The sequence below is a fragment of the Rhinoderma darwinii genome, chromosome 1, assembly GCF_050947455.1.
Source record: "Rhinoderma darwinii isolate aRhiDar2 chromosome 1, aRhiDar2.hap1, whole genome shotgun sequence".
Lineage (NCBI taxonomy): Eukaryota > Metazoa > Chordata > Amphibia > Anura > Rhinodermatidae > Rhinoderma > Rhinoderma darwinii.
In genome coordinates, this window is record NC_134687.1 from 42,798,726 (window position 1) to 42,814,164 (window position 15,439).

Here is a 15,439-nt window from a genome sequence, read left to right on the forward strand (position 1 = left end):
ATCTGTCCTTGTCATGTACACCTGAATCAGATGCAGGTACAAAAGGTTATCTCTGATACAGTGACACTTGTTGTCCACCTGTGTCAGATGTCAGATAAGATTAAAGCCTCTGGAACTAAACAAGAAGGTTTCCATTCACTGACAACAAACATAGATCTTTTAAAATGATGAATAATTGAAATGCTAAGTATACATATGTGAATAATTATGAAACTGCAGAAACTAAGAATTAATGCAATAAGATCTGTAAATCTTAAAATATACCTTTACTTTGGAGCTTCACCCGCTGAATTATATTCCCTAACACATACATCCCAACATTGGAATCCCTATTTGCGAGACATTTAAGCACCACCCCATCCCCCCAAGAAGCCTCCTAAAACCGCCAATTTTGAGGTACATTTGCATAACAACTACTACTTTTAATACCCATTTTGCAGGACAATTGGCAAAAAATGGGACAGTTGAAATTAATGCTAATGTATAAACAACTGTAGCTAATTCCTGCCACTTCTTTGCCGCATGTGGGCTTTGAAGATGATGTATCATCAAGACAACCCTTGTCCATATGCCCCTAAAGATAGGCATTAATGTTTGATAGGTGGGGGTCCGAAAGTGGAACTCCTACTAATAAACATAGTAAACTTCACTGCAGTACTGAAATCAATCCGTACCCAATCTGTCCATTTACATGGACCCCCTGCCCTGGCTGAACTTGATGGACATATATATTTTTTCTATTTAACTGTGTGTGGCTTCGAATGGTACGGCACCTAATTTACAGCACAAGACACAGCCGCATGGACAAAGACCATTACACCAGGATCACACACACATTTGTATTGCAGTTCTTGGCTCAGATTTTTTAACCAAAGCCAGAAGTGGATCCAAAGGGAAGGAAAGGTATAAAGAAACGACTGATACGTCTCCTTTCTTGACTTTCAGGACAGAAGATTGACACCCGTCTCAACCATGGTCCCACCTTTCCCTCAAATAAAGACTAAACTACCGTTATGGTGTAAGGCCATAGCAGCCATATTTATTAACAAAAATTCTCATAAATAACTTTTCCATAAATAACTTTACATAAAATACAATCCAGGATAAACGGACAAAGATAGAGCATGCTGCAATTTCTTTTTACGAACGGATTGCCTGTGAAAAAAACCTGACTACAGTTAGTGGGGCAATTCAGCAATGTGTCAGCGTTTAGTCCGGGTGCTGTCCCTTCTACACTGAACCAGACGTAGTAATCGTTCGTCTGAAGGAGCTTTTATACTTTTAATCAATCCGTACCCAATCTGTCCATTTACATGGTGAACTTGATGGACATATATTTTTGATGGACATATATTTTTTTTCTATTTAACTGTGTGTGGCTTCGAATGGTACGGCACCTAATTTACAGGGTGCTGTCCCTTCTACACCGAAACAGACATAGTAATAGTTCGACTGAAGGAGCTTTTATACTTTTAATATCAAAGGTTGTGCAACATTCAGCTCTGCTTCTGCCCATATAATAAAAATGCTCCACAATGGGAGTAACTATGTACCGTAAGTACTTTTCAGATCTACAATAACTGTCATGAATACTATGAAGGATGGTTTATTTGCTTATATTCTCTGTATTAAATTACATTATAAATTATCAAGCAGGCCGAATTACTAAGATACGTATTCTCCAATATTTTAATGACCTTTCCTCTAGATAGTTCTGCTCGAGTCTCGAAGAAATGTGTCATCTTTAAATGTTCCACGTGTGGTCTTCATACATCTATGCTAGCAGTGATGAATACATAGGCTCCAAGCAAATTATGATTATAGGCTGGGTAAAGTAAGGACAACCGACTTCCCCCCATAATTAGCATAAAGACTGCTCCATAACACTTAGAATCATACCGAAGAATTAGAGCTCGTAGTCAGAATATATACAAAAATATAATAGTTTTATTACACAAGTATAACATACATTTAAAAGAAATTGGGACCCTAGTAAACACACTGCGGTATTGAAGAGCACAACACAGAAAATGCTTAGTAAAAACGGAAATGGATAGACTGCAGACCTCACAGACTGCCTATCAAGAGTATGTAGATTATCTTAGCCACACTGGGTTCAAAAAACTGAAACACCCTAATATCCTCCAAAGCCCCTATATGTAAACATCTAATGAAGGTGGGGGGAGGCAGAGGGAGTAAACAGTAACAGTCGTAGGCTGTAAAGCATGCAATCTTACCCATTATGTGTACTGAAGATGTTTGCAGATCTGTGTTGGCTTAACCACAGGGACCCCAACGCGCGTTTCGCCGTTAGCTGCTTCCTCAGGGAGTGTCGAACAAGGTTGGCTGAACACCCAGACATAAAATGCAACTGTTTATCGCAACAGACTCCCTCACGGGAAAGAACAGTTAACAGCACCCCATTATATGTTTGTCTCCAGGTGTTACCTGATGTCAGCATTTTAATGAAGAATTATAATTATGTGCTTGAAATATTCTTATGGTTTGCTATTGGCTGAATAAGAAATATTGTCACATTGCCTTTGATTGGTTAATCTCAAGCCTACATCCCTTTTGAATGATATTATTGTAATGGAGTTTGGCAATAAACTCCCAGAGGTGTATTTTTAGCATACCAGCAGCGTCTGTGTGTTTTTTTCTCCTCTCTCGATATATATCAGTATGAAATCTCCTGATTAGGATGCAGGATAAATTTCCTGGCGTGAGTGTCTGTTGAAACACTCGTCTAAATTTCAATCTAATATATTTGGAGCCATTGACTTCCACGACCGTAATGGTGCCGAAATAATCCGGGAGATTGCTCGTCTGATAGCTGTCGCTAGAAAGGTCTGGCTTTACATCTGTGAATTACAAAAAATCGCGGCAGGTAAGGAGCTTGATCTTACACCATTCACACATCTATTGCGTGAGCCTCGGAATTTAGCTGTCATGATGTCACATCTTCTTCTGGACAGGGCACTTTATCCAGTAATTGTAATGTCAGGATAGGGAGACAGACAGGTGAGCCCTAATATACCCGCCACTCAGTCTCTGCCTACTTGAAAAGCCCGTCCCAGGCGATGGCGTACAACTGGGCGACGGTCCCTATGCTCAATATGTGCACGACAGACAAACAAGACAAGGGAACACAAAAGCAAAGGAATGTGGGGCAGTTTCCCATAGCAACACCGTGAGCAACAGAGTAGTGGACGAGCCGAGTCAAACCAGGAGAGTACGTGGTAACAAATGCAGAGCAGGAGAATAGTCAGTCAAGCCAGGGTCAATATAAAGCAGAGGTCAATAGTAACAGCAGGAACAGCAGAGCCAGGAAACAGGAGAATCACAGGCAAAGGATAAGCAGCAAATGAAGGTATAAGTGGACCAAGGGCGGGAGCTAGAACCATCTGGCCAGGCTGCTATAGGCTCTCCCACTCCTCAGCCTACCAGCCTGAGTGGTAGCAGATCGAGTCACTCTAGCAGATCTAGGAACAGATGCAGGCTGATTAACCACGGGCGTCGACACAGAAGCTGTGTCATGCAAATCCTTTACAGTACCCCCCCCCCCTGTTATGAGAGGCCACTGGACCCTTTCTAGGTGGACCTGGCTTGTTGGGGAACCGAAGATGGAACTTCCTGAGTAATAACCCGGCGTGAACATCCCGGACGGGTACCCAAGTCCTCTCCTCAGGCTCGTATCCTCTCCAATGGACCAGGTACTGGAGGGAGCCTTGGACCATCCTGCTGTCCACAATCTTGGCCACCTCGAATTTTCCCCCTTCAGGGGTAAGAACAGGGACCGGAGGTTTCCTTGAGGTAGCCAAGGATGGGGAGCAGCGTTTCAGGAGGGAGGCATGGAACACGTTGTGTATTTGAAAAGACGGGGGTAACTCCTGCCGGAAGGAGACAGGGTTAATGACCTCAATGACCTTGTACGGCCCTATATACCGGGGAGCAAATTTTTTGGACAGAACTTTAAGGCGCAAATTTTTTTAAGACAGCCATACCCGATCCCTGACCACAAACAAGGGGTTAGCAGAATGTCTTCTATCTGCTTGGGTCTTTTGTATGCTCTGGGACGCCTCTAGGTTCTTCTGAACCTGGGCCCAGACTGTGCACAGTTCCCGATGAACGACATCTACCTTGGGATTGTTGGAACCACCAGGTGAAACGGAGGAGAACCGTGAATTAAAAACAAAATTACAGAAAAAGGGGGAGACCCCTGACGAGTTACTGACCCGGTTATTAAGGGAAAATTCAGCGAGGTGAATGAAGGAGACCCAATCATCTTGGCAGTCAGAGATAAAACACCTTAAATATTGTTCTACAGACTGATTAGTCCTCTTGTTTTGGCCATTAGTTTCAAGATGGAAGGTCGAGGAGAAGGACAGATCAATCTCCAACTTCTTACAGAAAGCCCTCCAAAACAATGAAACAAACTGTACCCCTCTGTCAGAAAAAATATTGACAGGAACCCCATGGAGACGCAGGATGTGTTTGACAAACAAGGTAGCTAACGTCTTGGCATTGGGTAGTTTCTTGAGGGGCACAAAGTGGCACATATTACTGAAGCAGTCTACTACAACCCACACCACCGACTTGCCTTGGGATGGAGGCAGATCGGTGATAAAATCCATGGAGATATGGGTCCAAGGTCTCTGGAGAATGGGCAAAGAACATAGTAAACCCACTGGTCGGGACCTTGGAGTCTTGGACCTAGCACAAATTTCACAAGCGGCGACGTAGGCCCTAACGTCTTTAAGCAACCCAGGCCACCAATAGGTTCTAGAAATTAGGTGCTTGGTACCCAGGATGCCTGGATGGCCAAATAGTGCAGAGTCATGATTCTCCCTGAGTACCCTTAGCCGGAATTGCAGGGGAACAAACAGCTTGTTCTCAGGAAGGTTCTCGGGAGCTGAACCTTGATCAGCCGCAATTTCGGAGACTAAGTCAGAATCAATAGAGGATATGATTATACCTGGGGGCAAAACACAAGGAGGATCCTCCTCCGGATGAGGGCTGGCCATGAAGCTACGCCACAGCGCATCAGCTTTAATATTTTTAGACCCAGCCCTATAGGTGACCACAAAGTTGAATCTAGTAAAAAACAACGCCCATCGAGCTTATCTCGGGTTTAACCTCTGGGCAGATTCTAGAAAATACAGATTCAATGGTCGGTAAGGACCGTTACCTGGTGCCTAGCCCCCTCCATGAAGTGGCGCCACTCTTCAAATGCCCATTTAATGGCTAAGAGTTCGAGATTGCCAACATCGTAGTTACTCTCAGTGGGGGAGAACTTCCTGGAGAAGTAGGCACAGGGACGGAGATGGGTGAGAGACCTAGTACCCTGGGACAAGACAGCATCCAGTCCCACCTCAGAGGCGTCAACCTCCATGATGAATGGCTCCATCTGGTTAGGCTGAATCAGCACTGGGACAGAGATAAAGCACCTCATAAGGACCTCAAAAGCCTGGACCGCCTCCGGAGGCCAGTGGAGGAGATCGGCACCTTTGTGAGTAAGGTCCATAAGAGGCTTAGCGATGACCGAGAAGTTAGCAATAAATCTCCTATAATAATTAGCAAACCCCAGGAAGCACTGTAAAGCCTTCAGGGAGGCAGGTCGGACCCATTCAGCCACAGCCTGAACCTTGGCAGGGTCCATGCGGAATTCGTTAGGAGTGAGGATTTGACACAAAAATGGTATCTCCTGCACCCCAAACACACACTTTTCGGTTTTAGCAAAGAGTTTGTTTTCCCGAAAGGCCTGGAGCACCTTCCTGACATGCACAATGTGGGAGTACCAGTCCTTGGAAAACACAACATTGCACAACCCAAAGGGCATGGTATTCTAAATGACCTTCGGGCGTGTTAAACGCAGTCTTCCACTCATCCCCTTCTCTGATTCGGATAAGGTTGTAAACCCCCCGAAGATCAAACTTAGAGAACCACTGGGCCCCCTGAACCTGATTGAAGAGATCAGGAATCAGAGGAAGGGGATATTGTTTCCTTACAGTGACCTTATTCAAGTTACAGTAATCGATGCACGGCCTAAGACCACTACCCTTCTTCTCTACGAAGAAGAAGCCAGCAAACTACCGGAGAAGTAGAGGGACGAATGTAACCCTTGGCCAGGCTTTCCTGGATATATTCTCTCATGGCTTCACGTTCGGGACAAGAGAGATTGAATATCCTACCTTTAGGGACCTTAGCTCCTGGTACCAAATCGATAGCGCAATCGTACTCTCTATGAGGAGGTAACTCTTCGGAAGCTTTTTTAGAAAAAACATCAGCGAAATCCTGAATAAACTCAGATAGTGTTCACCTCCTCAACGAGAGAAACCAAATTAATTGAAAAACAGGACGTCATGCATTCCTTACCCCATTTAGTAAGATCCCCGGTATTCCAGTTAAACGTGGGATTATGCATCTGCAACCAAGGAAGGCCTAAAACCAAATCTGACGATAATCCCTGTATCACCAACACCGAACACTGCTCCGAATGAATGGAGCCCACAAAGAGTTCAAAACAGGGGTATGCTGCGTAAAATAACCATTAGCAAGTGGGGTGGATTCGATACCCACTACCGGGACAGGTTTAGGCAAATAAATCAATGGCATGGCTAGAGACATAGCAAATTCCACAGACATAATATTAGCAGAAGACCCTGAATCCACAAAGGCACTGACGGTGGCAGACCTAGCGTAAAAAGAGTCCTGAAAGGGAAGCAAGATCTTATTAGGTTTCATGTATACAGGAAATACCTGTGCGCCCAAGCGACCTCCCCGATGGTCACTTAGGCGCGGAAGTTTATCGGCTGCTTATTCCTACGATTAGGACAGTTGTTCACTTGATGCTTGCCATCCCCACAGGAGAAGCAGAGACCATTCTTCCTGCGGAACTCTCTACGTTGTTGGGGAGACACGGAGGCCCCGAGTTGCATCGGTTCATCTGAGTTTTCCATGGAAGAACGAAGCAACGGAGCCTCGGGGGCCATCATAGGGGAGCCAGGGGAGAATGCACAAAAACTTTCAAGTCGTCGTTCCCTGAAATGTCGGTCAAGACGTACCGCTAAATCCATAACCTGATCTAGAGAGTCAGAAGAAAGATAACTAACTAACAGGTCTTTCAGAGCGTTCGACAGACCCAATCTAAACTGGCACCTCAAGGCAGGGTCATTCCACCGAGAAGCTACACACCACTTCCTAAAGTCAGAACAGTACTCCTCAACGGTTCTCTTACCCTGATGTAAGGTCACCAGCTGACTCTCGGCAAAGGCAGTCTTGTCAGTCTCGTCATAGATGAGTCCGAGAGTCGGAAAAAAAAAGGTCAACAGAAGAGAGGTCAGGGGAATCAGGGGCCAAGGAGAAGGCACATTCCTGGGGGCCGTCCTGGAGCCGGGACATAATTATACCCACTCGCTGGCTCTCAGAACCTGAGGAGTGGGGCCTTAAACGGAAATAGAGCCTACAACTTTCCCGAAAGGAGAGAAAAGTCTTCCGGTCCTTTGAGAACCGGTCAGGCAACTTGAGGTTGGGTTCCAGAGGTGGGGTGGAGGGCACTACCTGGGTAGCATCACGCAGGTTGCAACTCTAAACCAGATCTTGGACCTGTAGGGAGAGACCCTGCATTTGCTGAGCCAGGGCCTCAAGGGGGTCCATAGTGTGTCAGGGACCGGGGTAGAAAAGGTATATGGGTGTAATGCCGGGGTAGGGAGACATACAGGTGAGCCCTAATCTACCTGCCACTCAGTCCCTGCCTGCTTGCAACGGCCCATACTAGGCAACGGCGTACAACTGGGCGACGGTCCCTACGCTCACTATGTGCACGACAGACAAACAGACAGGGGTACACAGAAGCTAGGGGAACGGGGCAGTTGCCCACGGCAACACCATGAGCAACACGAGAAGTGAACGCGCCGAGTCAAACCAGGAGTATACGAGGTACCAAACGCAGAGCAGGAGAGAAGTGAACGAGCCGAGTCAAACCAGGAGTGTACGAGGTACCAAACGCAGAGCAGGAGAGTAGTGAACGATCCGACTCAAACCAGGAGTGTACGAGGTACCAAACGCAGAGCAGGAGAGTAGTGAACGAGCCGAGTCAAACCAGGAGTGTACGAGGTACCAAACGCAGAGCAGGAGAGTAGTCAGTAAGCCAGGGTCTATATGGAGCAGAGGACAAAAGTACAAGCAGCAGTAGCAGAGCCAGGAAACCGACAGAATCACAGACAAAGGAGAAGCAGGAAGAGAAGGTATAAATAGACAGAGGGCGGGAGCTAGCTCCGTCTAGCAAGGCTGCGATAGGCTCTCCCACTCCTCAGCGTCCCAGTCTGATTGGTAGAAGGAGGGGTCAGTCGATCAGACTTAGGAGCAGGTGCAGACTGATTAACCACGGGCGTCGACACAGAAGCGGTGTCTGGCAGATCCTTTACAGTACCCCCCCTTTTATGAGGGGCCACTGGACCCTTTCTAGGTGGACCTGGCTTATTGGGGAACCGAAGATGGAACCTCCTGAGCAATACTGCAACATGAACATCCCGGGCGGGTACCCAAGTCCTCTCCTCAGGCCCCTATCCTCTCCAATGGACCAGGTACTGGAGAGAGCCTTGGACCATCCTGCTGTCCACAATCTTGGCCACCTCGAATTCTACCCCTTCGGGGGAAAGAACAGAGACCGGAGGTATCCTCGAGGGAGCCAAGGACGTGGAGCAGCGTTTGAGGAGAGAGGCATGAAACACGTTGTGTATTCGAAAAGACAGGGGTAACTCCAGTCGGAAGGAGACATGGTTAAGGACTTCAATGACCTTGTACGGCCCTATATACCGGGGAGCAAACTTTTTGGACGGGACTTTAAGGCGCAAATTCTTTGAAGACAGCCACACCAGATCCCCGACCACAAACAAGGGGTTAGCAGAACGTCTTCTATCTGCTTGAGTCTTTTGTATGCTCTGGGACGCCTCTAGGTTCTTCTGAACCTGGGCCCAGACTGTGCACAGTTCCCGCTGAACGACATCTACCTCAGGATTGTTGGAACCACCAGGTGAAACGGAGGAGAGCCGTGGATTAAACCCAAAATTACAGAAAAAGGGGGAGACCCCTGACGAGTTACTGACCCGGTTATTAAGGGAAAATTCAGCGAGGGAAATGAAGGAGACCCAATCATATTGACAGTCAGAGATAAAACACCTTAAATATTGTTCTAGAGACTGATTTGTCCTCTCGGTTTGGCAATTAGTTTCAGGATGGAAGGCCGAGGAGAAGGACAGATCAATCTCCAACTTTTTACAGAAGGCTCTCCAAAACAATGAAACAAATTGTACCCCTCTGTCAGAAACAATATTGACAGGAACCCCATGGAGACGCAGGATGTGTTTGACAAACAAGGTAGCTAACGTCTTAGCATTGGGTCGTTTCTTGAGGGGTGCAAAGTGGCACATCTTACTGAAGCGGTCCACTACAACCCACACCACCGACTTGCCTTGAGATGGAGGCAGATCGGTGATGAAATCCATGGAGATGTGGGTCCAAGGTCTCTGGGGAATGGGCAAAGAACATAGTAAGACCACTGGTCGGGACCTGGGAGTCTTGGACCTAGCACAAATTTCACAAGCGGCGACGTAGGCCTTAACGTCTTTAAGCAACCCAGGCCACCAATAGTTTCTGCCAATGAGGTGCTTGGTACCCAGGATGCCTGGATGGCCAGATAGTGCAGAGTCATGATTCTCCCTGAGTACCCTTAGCCGGAATTGCAGGGGAACAAACCGTTTGTTCTCAGGAAGGTTCCCGGGAGCTGAACCTTGATCAGCCGCAATTTCGGAGACTAAGTCAGAATCAACAGAGGAAATGATTATACCTGGGGGCAAAACACAAGCAGGATCTTCCTCCGCAGTAGGGCTGGCCATGAGGCTACGCGACAGTGCATCAGCTTTAATATTTTTAGACCCAGCCCTCTAGGTGACCAAAAAGTTGAATCTAGTAAAAAATAACGCCCATCGAGCTTGTCTCGGGTTTAGCCTCCGGGCAGATTCTAGGAAAACCAGATTCTTGTGGTCGGTAAGGACCGTAACCTGGTGCCTAGCCCCCTCCAGTAAGTGGCGCCACTCTTCAAATGCCCATTTAATGGCTAAGAGTTTGCGGTTGCCAATGTCATAGTTACTCTCAGTGGGTGAGAACTTCCTGGAGAAGTAGGCACAGGGACGGAGATTGGTGAGGGACCTGGTACCCTGGGACAAGACAGCACCTACTCCCACCTCGGAGGCGTCAACCTCCACGATGAATGGTTCCATTTGGTTAGGCTGAATCAGCACTGGGGCTGAGATAAATCACTTCTTAAGGACCTTAAAAGCCTGGACCGCCTCAGGAGGCCAGTGGAGGAGATCAGCACCTTAGCGTGTGAGATCCGTAAGAGGCTTAGCGATGACCGAGAAGTTAGCAATAAATCTCCTGTAATAATTAGCAAACCCCAGGAAGCACTGTAACGCCTTCAGGGAGGCAGGTTGGACCCATTCAGCCACAGCCTGAACCTTGGCAGGGTCCATGCGGAATTCATGAGGAGTGAGGATTTGACCCAAAAATGGTATCTCCTGCACCCCAAACACACATTTTTTTGTTTTAGCAAAGAGTTTATTTTCCTGAAGGGCCTGGAGCACCTTCCTGACATGCTCAATGTGGGAGGACCAGTCCTTGGAAAACACAAGTATGTCTTCAAGGTACACTACAAGAAATACCCCTAGGTAGTCTCTTAAGATCTCATTTATGAAATTCTGGAAGACCGCGGGAGCATTACACAACCCAAAGGGCATGACGAGGTATTCGAAATGGCCTTCGGGCGTGTTAAACGCAGTCTTCCACTCATCCCCCTCTTTGATGCGGATAAGTTTATAAGCCCCCCGTAGATCAAACTTAGAGAACCATTGGGCCCCCTGAACCTGATTGAAGAGATCAGGAATCAAAGGAAGGGGATACTGGTTCCTTACAGTGACCTTATTCAAGTTTTGGTAATCGATGCACGGCCTAAGACCACCATCCTTCTTCCCTGCGAAGAAGAAGCCAGCACCTACCGGAGAAGTAGAGGTGCGAATGTAACCCTTGGCCAGGCATTCCTGGATATACTCTCTCATGGCTTCACGTTCGGGACAAGAGAGATTAAATATCCTACCCTTAGGGAGCTTAGCTCCTGGTACCAAATCGATAGCGCAATCGTATTCTCTATGAGGAGGTAACACTAAAATAACCATTAGCAAGAGGAGTGGAGTCGATACCCACTACCGGGACAGGTTTAGGCAAATCAATCAATGGCATAGCTAGAGACATAGCAAATTCCACAGACATAATATTAGCAGAAGACCCTGAATCCACGAAGGCACTGCCGGTAGCAGACCTACCACCAAAAGAGACCTGAAAGGGAAGCAAGATCTTATTAGGTTTCATATTCACGGGGAATACCTGTGCGCCCAAGTGACCTCCCCGATGGTCACTTAGGCGCGGAAGTTTTCCGGCTGCTTATTCTTACGCCTAGGACAGTTGTTCACTTGATGCTTGCCGTCCCCACAGTAGAAGCAGAGACCATTCTTCCTGCGGAACTCTCTACGTTGTTGGGGAGACACGGAGGCCCGAGTTGCATAGGTTCATCCGAGTTTTCCGTGGAAGAACAAAGCAACGGAACCTTGGGAGCTATTATGGGGGAGCCAGAGGAGGAGGCACAAAAACGTTCAAGTTCTCGTTCCCTGAGACGTCGGTCAAGACGTACCGCTAAAGCCATAACCTGATCTAGAGAGTCAGAAGAGGGATAGTTAACTAACAGGACCTTCAGGGCATTCGACAGACCCAATCTAAACTGGCACCTCAAGGCAGGGTCATTCCACCGAGAAGCTACACACCACTTCCTAAAGTCCGAACAATACTCGTCAACGGGTCTCTTACCCTGACGTAAGGTCACCAGCTGACTCTCGGCAAACGCAGTCTTGTCAGTCTCGTCATATATGAGCCCGAGAGCAGAAAAAAAAGGTCAACAGAGGAAAGTTCAGGGGCGTCGGGAGCCAAGGAGAAGGCCCATTCTTGGGGCCCGTCCTGGAGCCGGGACATAATTATACCCACTCGCTGGCTCTCAGAACCTGAGGAGTGGGGCTTTAGACGAAAATAGAGCTTACCACTTTCCCGAAAGGAGAAAAAGGTCTTCCGGTTCCCTGAGAACTGGTCAGGCAACTTGAGGTGGGGTTCAAGAGGTGAGGTGGGGGGGCACTACCAGGGTAGCATCATGCTGGTCGCCCCTCTGAGCCAGGGCTTGGACCTGTAGGGAGAGGCCCTGCATTTGCTGAGCCAGGGTCTCAAGGGGCTCCATAGTTGCGTCAGGGACCAGGGTAGAAAAGGTATATGGGCCTGTGATTATGTAATGCCGGGGTAGGGAGACAGACAGGTGAGCCCTAATCTACCCGCCACTCAGTCCCTGCCTACTTGCAACGGCCCATCCTAGGCGACGGCGTACAACTGGGCGACGGTCCCTACGCTCACTATGTGCACGACAGACAAACAGACAGGGGTACAAAGAAGCTAGGGGAACGGGGCAGTTGCCCACGGCAACACCGTGAGCAACAAGAGAAGTGAACGAGCCGAGTCAAACCAGGAGTGTACGAGGTACCAAACGCAGAGCAGGAGAGTAGTCAGTAAGCCAGGGTCTATATGGAGCAGAGGACAAAAGTACAAGCAGCAGCAGCAGAGCCAGGAAACCGACAGAATCACAGGCAAAGGAGAAGCAGGAAGTGAAGGTATAAATAGACAGAGGGCGGGAGCTAGCTCCGTCTGGCCAGGCTGTGATAGGCTCTCCCACTCCTCAGCCTCCCAGCCTGATTGGTAGAAGGAGGGGTCACTCGATCAGACTTAGGAGCAGTTGCAGACTGACTAACCACGGGCGTCGACACAGAAGCTGTGTCTGGCAGATCCTTTACAATGGGCCTGTGATTATGTAATGTCAGGATAGGGAGACAGACAGATGAGCCCTAATCTACCCGCCACTCAGTCCCTGTCTACTTGCACAGCCCGTCCTAGGCGACGGTCCCTACTCTCAATATGTGCACGATAGACAAACAAGACAAGGGAACACAAAAGCAAAGGAATGTGGGGCAGTTTCCCACGGCAACACCGTGAGCAACAGAGTAATGGACGAGCCGAGTCAAACCAGGAGAGTACGTGGTAACAAATGCAGAGCAGGAGAATAGTCAGTCAAGCCAGGGTCAATATGAAGCAGAGGTCAATAGTAACAGCAGGAACAGCAGAGCCAGGAAACAGGAGAATCACAGGCAAAGGACAAGCAGCAAATGAAGGTATAAGTGGACCAAGGGTGGGAGCTAGAAGCGTCTCTCCAGGCTGCGATAGGCTCTCCCACTCCTCAGCCTACCAGCCTGAGTGGTAGCAGATCAAGTCACACTAGCAGACCTAGGAACAGATGCAGGCTGATTAACCACGGCGTCGACACAGAAGCTGTGTCAGGCTAATCCTTCATAGTAATGGTATGAAAGGATGGATCCAAAAAGGTATGTTGAAACTTTTTGTGTGATGAAAGATTGCAGGTGCGTACGTAATCTTCAACTGTTGATATGAAAGACATGAGAAAATTTTTGCCGCCAATTAGATTGTTAACCAGAAAAAGTTGTGAGAAGTGATGACCTCCCCCTTTGGAATGCGGTGACGTAGCTCATGGTTGAGAGAAGTTGTAACTCACATGTGAAGTTTTTGAAATTAAAGGATTGTAGTTTGGACAGTGAGGAAAAAACTTGTGCTGCTCTGTTGTAGTGTGTCATTTGTTATTTAGTTGTTGTGTAAAATCGTTAAGGATTAATAGTTATCCTGTTGCCTATTAGCTCTAAAATAGTGTCTGGCGAGATACTGACTGTCTGTAGGTGACAGAAAAGTTGGATATTTGTAAAGTAATATCCTATAGTACCGCAAGGGCTTCAATGGTTAAAGAGGCTCTGTCACCAGATTTTGCAACCTCTATCTCCTATTGCAGCAGATCGGCGCTGCAATGTAGATAAGAGTAACGTTTTGGTTTTTTTTTAAACGAGCATTTTTGGCCAAGTTATGACCATTTTTATATTTATGCAAATGAGGCTTTCTAAAGTACAACTGGGCGTGTTTAAAGTTATGTACAAGTGGGCGTGTATTGTGTATGTACATCTGGGCGTTTTTACTTCTTTTACTAGCTGGGCGTTGTGACTAGGAGTGTATGATGCTGACGAATCAGCATCATCCACTTCTCTTCGTTAACACCCAGCTTCTGGCAGTGCACAGACACAGCGTGTTCTCGAGAGATCACGCTGTGACGTCACTTCCACAGGTTCTGCATCGTGTCGGACGAGCGAGGACACATCGGCACCAGAGGCTACAGTTGATTCTGCAGCAGCATCAGCGTTTGCAGGTAAGTAGCTACATCGACTTACCTGCAAACGCCGATGCTGCTGCAGAATCAAATGTAGCCTCTGGTGCCGATGTGTCCTCGTCAGAAGCTGGGTGTTAACGAAGAGAAGTGGATGATGCTGATTCGTCAGCATCATACACTCCTAGTCACAACGCCCAGCTAGTAAAAGAAGTAAAAACGCCCAGATGTACATACACAATACACGCCCACTTGTACATAACTTTAAACACGCCCAGTTGTACTTTAGAAAGCCTCATTTGCATAAATATAAAAATGGTCATAACATGGCCAAAAATGCTCGTTTTTAAAAAAAAAAAAACGTTACTCTTATCTACATTGCAGCGCCGATCTGCTGCAATAGGAGATAGGGGTTGCAAAATCTGGTGACAGAGCCTCTTTAAGTCCTGATAATGGAGAATCCATCCAGTGCAATAAGAAAAATTTTAATGTTGTTTTGAATAATCATTGATACACTTTTAGCACACACTGCCAGCTTGTAATACTGTGTGTAAGGGTCCTTAAAAACCACCAGTTATATGCGTTATCAAACTGGCATAAGGTGGGAATCAGTACAAACTGATTTCTAGCATGCATTCGATAATCCGGCATGGACTTTTGCTGTAGTATAACATCCAAAGTCAGTTAGTATGTCTGTGTTAATATAAAATCTGACCACCGGCTTGAATACAGTTTTAAAATAACATCCTGTATTCAATGAATGACCCTGACACTTACCCCAATTGCCATCTGTGTCGTAGTAGTATAACTACCTACACAACTTACAGTGAAAGACATTGGTATTAGCTCACACCCAGGGCCCCTAAAGAAATTATCACCAAAATACATCACAGGCTGTATGAACCAAAATCTATACCCTGGCAGTGAGGGGTTTGTAGATGTTTGAAATGAATGTGACCAACTCCTGCTTGATTCAATGGAGGTTCACGAATGTCGATTGTGTTGAAGAATTTGCTCTTGCAATTCTTGATTGGCAGTATTTTGTCTGTTCTTGATGTTCAAAGCAGTGAGGGA